Source organism: Triticum dicoccoides, chromosome 3A (assembly GCF_002162155.2).
Source record: "Triticum dicoccoides isolate Atlit2015 ecotype Zavitan chromosome 3A, WEW_v2.0, whole genome shotgun sequence".
Taxonomy (NCBI): Eukaryota; Viridiplantae; Streptophyta; class Magnoliopsida; order Poales; family Poaceae; genus Triticum; species Triticum dicoccoides.
Genome location: NC_041384.1, coordinates 179,456,907 through 179,462,997, shown reverse-complemented (window position 1 = coordinate 179,462,997; position 6,091 = coordinate 179,456,907).

Genomic DNA, 6,091 nt, shown 5'->3' with positions numbered 1-6,091 from the left:
AAAGGTCTGTGGAAGGCAGGCCTGCCCCTGAAGATCAAGATCTTTATGTGGCAAATGCTCAGGAATAGGCTGCCTACTTCGGACAACATAGCCAAACGGAACGGTCCGACCGACGGCACATGCGTGATCTGTGGGCAAGGGGAAGACGCGAATCATGTTTTCTTCCGGTGCCACCTGGCCAGGTTTATGTGGAGTGCAGTTCGGGAGGCCTTCTACATAGACTGGAACCCCGTTTCGGGGACACAATTGGTATCGATTCTAAAATCCACTAAGGGGACCTCTAGCAGAATCGCCTGGCGTTGCGTAGGGGCGTTACTATGGGCACTTTGGACGACGCGAAACAAAATTACGATTGAAAAGAAATTTCCTAACCACCCTGCAGACATGATCTTCAAATGCCACCTATTTTTGCAGATGTGGACACCGCTGGGGAAGGAGCGCGATGCTGAGCGCATGACTGAAGCCATGGAGCGTATCAAGTCAATTCAGACGAGGGCAAGACAAAACATGACGAGTTGATGATGCTTTTGGAACCTCCTGCGGTGTTTAGTAGTCTAGGTCATTGCTCTTGCTGATCCGTCTTGGTGATTTGTAGCGATGAACCTTGCTTTTGCTGCCCTGAGGGGTGTGTTGCTGAACCTGTTGATGTGTAACCGTTAAACCTGGATGCCTTTCGGGCTTTATTAATTTAAAGCCGGACGCTTCTAGCGTCTTCGTTCCAAAAAAAATTATAAACATCAAGCTATCTTTTCTACTTCCTTTGTTTCTAAATATAAGCTATTTTAGAGATTTTAATACGGAATACATATGGATGTATATAGACATATTTTAGAGCGTAGATTCATTCATTTTGCTCCGTATGCAGTTCATACTGGAATCTCTAAAAGGTCTTATATTTAGAAATGAAGGGAATCTATTCTCTTCTTTCCCCTGAATGATGGATCATCACTGCCCAAATTAGTTGTTCATCAAAATAAAAATTGCTGAGTTTGCTCTGTAAACAGAAACAATACTGGGATGAAATTTGGGCAGCCCTATGTATGTTGATGAAATGCTACTGCTGCTGCCCCTGTGACGGCGTGTGATGGCTAAGGAAGATGGTTGTCCTGCCGCCATAACCCCGCCCGGGAGGGCAGGCTGCCCCTGCTGTTGCTCTTTCCCAATCGTCCTCACGGCCATGGTGATTTCGCCCGTCGCCCGTCGCCCGTCGGGCACAACACCACCATGGTGCTCACAATCACCCTGTACATTTCACTTGAATATTCATGTACTTCACTTGAAACTCAAAAACAGAACATTCATCTAGCAACTACTCCCTCTGAAGATGAGCTTTTATCAGTGTTATACTTACCATTCTTCAATGGCCCATCATACTTCACCTGACCATGATACACTGCTCAGCGTGTCATCACCGATATGAAGTGAAATGAGAGGAATTAAAGATCTTGCACACCAAACATCCGCTGATTAGAAACTGCTACCTCTCAGAGTTCCTTCCACCAAGACATAGAATACCTACCTGCTTTGGGGTTTTGCCAAAGTCTGTTAAGAACAGAAAAGATGCCTCGTAATGGATCGGATCAGCTCTCCCTCATAAATCATATGGCATTATGAGCTAAAGCGGATGAGTAGGGGTGTCAAGTGAATGTGCAGCAAGGAAAAGCTTACTGTCAACTTATTCAGTTACAGCAGGTCCTTAGCCAAGGAGTGCATGAGGTGTCATGTGCGTCAGGTTCAAGACTTAAAAGTAGAGTTTATACAGTAAAGAAAGAAGTAAAAGTCCATCTTTGGAACAATCCAACAGAGATAATCTCAGGAATACAAGACAACACTCTACACAACCACTTGGACTGTCTGGGTCTGATGATTTGCACGGGCAAGCCAACACCAGCACGCAAGGAATTTGGTGACAGTGAGGCTCCTAAGAAAGCACCAAACTGGACGCCTTTTTAATCTTAATAATCGAGATGCACCAATTCTCCTATTAGCTGTTATAGCTGCTTTTGTGCATGGAATTATTTTCCCATCATTCATTATTATGATGTCCCATGGTATAAGAACTTTCTACTATCTAGGCATCCAGCACACCAACTTCAAAATGATTCTACATTATGCGCATTGATATGCCTTCAGGTGGCAATCATTTCTCTGATTTCAATTCATTTGGAAATTTTTTTGAAAGATCCAGCTCGGCTGGCGTTTCATTCATTAAGCAGAGAGGAGGCGGGAAAACAAGTGTTGATCAAGTGATCATGGGGTGAGGGAGAGGTTACAGGCCTGCGTACAGGCAGCAGTGCTAAACTAGCGCTATTTCTCACGGTACATCCCCGAACGGGTGCTCCATGCATTTCGCTCCAGCGATCCTCCATTGCTCCATGTCTCGCCTGCAAGCCTCAGTGATGCTTCTCACGCATGCAGTCTTTCTTATTTGGAATGGCAGTCGGAAACTTATAGAACATGTCGGTGCTTTGTCTTTCCAGAGCATCATGCATCAAAAGGTTTATTGGTTTGATGATCCTTCTGCATCCAGGTTTGTTACTCGTTTTTCACACTGCAACTTATCTTTATCTGGGACAGTGTGCACATCATGTTTCCTTCTAACTTTTTACAGTGGTGCACTAGGTGCGAGGTTGTTTATTGACGCTTTGAACATCCAACACCTTGTAACAGATAACTTGCAGTGCACAAGAACATTTATTTCTGGCTTCGCTGTAGCATTTGCTTCTGACTGAAAGCTTACACTAATCATCATATGTGTGATTCCTTTTCTGGGTGTGCAGATTTATATTCAATTGAAGTGCTTGAAAGGGTTCAGTGAAGATGCTAAGGTGGTATCAGAGTAAACCCTGTTTTCAATAATTGCTTTTAATTAAAGAAATAGAAAACAGTTCCTGATATCATTTTAAGGAAATGAAGATGTGCCCTTTTACAAAGACCATGCAGTTATCATTTTACTAGTCAAATATTCAAAGCTTGTCATCAACATAATGTGGTTCTTCTGAAGTGAGTTATAAATAATATCTCCTACAACTTAATGTTGTATCTTACATATACTCTGTTTCTATGTCGGTAGAGTTTGTACACGATGGTAAACCAGCTAGCTAGCACGCTTTCAGGTCTTGGGATGGAAATAGGAATTCGTTTGCAATTTGTGGCCGGAGTGATGGTGTGAATTTTTTTGGGGGAGAAATCTTGTGATAAGTTTTCGTGTGTAGTGCGGGTAGATTCGAAGCAATGGCAGGGGCCTCTTTGCAAAATGCCGAGCGCTGACCGGGTCGGCACCCATGCGTCCACATGACGCTCTCTCATTGGTCAGGACTAAATTTGCACATCTGATGCAAGTTCTGGGACTGGGTAGGATCAAAATGCAAGTTCTAGGACCAAACCATCACATTAAGAGTAAGTTATAGGACTCCCGATGCTTTTAACTCTTACAATTGTATTGATGTATTGCCTATTCTCTCTTGTTTAAGTCAAATCAGTGGCCCCTCTTTCCTTTCCCCACACATGCATGCATGAGACATCCCCTCTCTCATGTGAATGCATGAAAGCGACACTTGTGTCTTACATCTCTTCCTGTGAATTCATGGCTTTTATTTTTCTCTTTGACATTTCCAATCATTCATATCTTTTAAGAAGTAACTTTGGTTTTGAAACATTATATATATTTGAACTCCTCACACTAAGACCTTTAGAACAAGATCAATATTGGATAGATTTCAACGTTTCATTCCACACCTATTCCAGTGAAATCTGTTGTTTGAAATGAGTGGAAATATGTGAAACATGTTACTTTCAAGCATGTGAAATTGGTTGTTTCAATGCGTGAAATTGAATATTTCATACATATGAAGTGGTATTTCTAAAAATATATGCAACATATTTCAAACTTGTTTGAATTTCAGGGGAATCGTGTTTTGGAATAGAGTGAAATAGGATTTCGAATGTAATTGTAACGTAACTTTTCATTCAAATGAGTGAAATCATTTGAAATAAGAAAAAATGTTTCTTTCAAATGAGTGAAATGTGGTTTTTTCAATGACTGAACTTATTTTCTTAAATGAGTAAATTCAGTTTTTTAGAATGCATGAGATATGTTTTTTCAATTGAGTGAAATCCGTTTTTAAAAATGACTGAAATTATGTTTTATATGAAACATATTTCAATGTATTTGTCAAGTTTGCTTATTCTGGTATGTGAAAAGATGTGAAACTTGTTATTTACAAAATGTGAAACTCATATTTGTCAACACGTTAAACTTATTTCACTCAGCTTATTTAAATTTCAAGAAAAACGATTTTTCGAACGAAGTGAAATTGGATTTTGAATATAACTAAAGCGCAACTTTTCATTGAAATGAGTGAAAAATATTTTTTTTAAATGAGCGAAGTCATGTGGAATTAGTGAAACCCATTTTCTAAATGTTGAAATACATTTTCTAAAAAGAGTGAAATTATGTTTTTGAGTAAAGTGAAATCAATTAATTGAAATGAGTGAACTTGGTTTTTGGAAATCAGTGAAATCAATTCTTAAAAATGAGTGAAACTTGTTTTTCTAAATCCCTAAAATCTATTACTTGAATTACATGAAATTGTTTTTTTAAACGAGTGAAATATTATTTTTGAAATATGTGAAATCATTTTTTGATATGAGTGAAATATATGTTTTGATATGTGTGCAATCTGTTTTTTGAAATCAATAAAATTAAAACTAGTTCAAATGTATCCATAATTGATCATATTCTGAAGATATTCTCGCTACGAATTCAAATATATGTAAAAAAAATTTCAAAAACCGAGTTCTCATTCAAAAGATATCTATTGTTGAAAAAGTCTCAACGAAATTAAATGAAAGTATTTTAATGGGGGGATGGAATATTTTAACATGCATGCAATGATGCAATGCTCCGCTACCTATCTCCCCCCCACATTCTCTCTCTCCTGACAAAAGTTGAAAAGACATGCAGAGGCCCCATATGTATTATCTTTGTATTGCATTCATATGTTCTATACCTGAAATAGCTGCACGAATCCCTATTATTGCATGGACGGTTGATTCTCCACGGTACCTCCCGCCACCACCGGTAGAAAAACTTTTTCGGGTGACTTGCCTCCTGGACATGAGTTAGCCACTTACAGCCATGACGAATGAGATCGGTCAACAATCCTGCCATTGGATCAAGAATCGACGAACAAGATCAACCAACAATCTTGTATTAATTTGTCCAATTATTTCAGTGACATTTCAATAAAAAAAGTCATCTCGTACAGATATCAAAAACTTCAAAAACGTTCCAATCATTCAAACATTCCAGAAAAACAAATTCTACTTATTTCACTACATGAACCGAACATAGCACTGACCGCTAAATCGGGCTAACTGCGGCAGGACCGCAGGGTTGCTGATTGGTTGCCACCGGCTTTGCATGGGAACCAGACGGCCGGGGGCAAGCGCGTAGGGCAGGGTCGCCGCAGCTCGTAGGGGGCGCAGCTGGCGCCAAGGGGCGGGTGGGCTGAAAGGAGAGGCGGGAGCAGGGAGCCTCCTGGGCGGTTGGGTTCCGGCCGCCGGCGACCGGCACAGAACGACGAGGCAGCGGAAATGGGCGGTTGAGAAGCTAGGCGTCAGGGAGAGGGGGATGCGATTTTTTTGAATGGGTCAATTATGTTCCTAATCTTTTGTTTATCTGGCCCAACTCAATAAGCATACGTATGTAGCCCAGACTGAAATTCCAGGCTCCTGCATACAAAAAGACCTTTGTTCTTGTCTAAAAAGGCCTTGGGTTCATATTTATTAATGGTGTAGTTGGAGAAACAAAATGAGACTGGCCTTGGACTTTAATGGATGAGCTTGATTAATCTTGGCCTCCTGAGATCAAGTTTGTTGTGAGCCACAGGAAAAAAATAGCTACGACTTTCACCTTCGCTCGCTCTTTGTCACCTCTTTGGACTCTGCCACGACCATCGTTCTCGTGCCGAAACTCCTACGGTTTGTAAGCGTATCTCCTGCTAGTGATGCTAGAAATTTGGGCTTGTTTAGTATGGACCCATGACCGATGTGTTAACACATCACTCCAATTGTGTTTTTTAGGGAT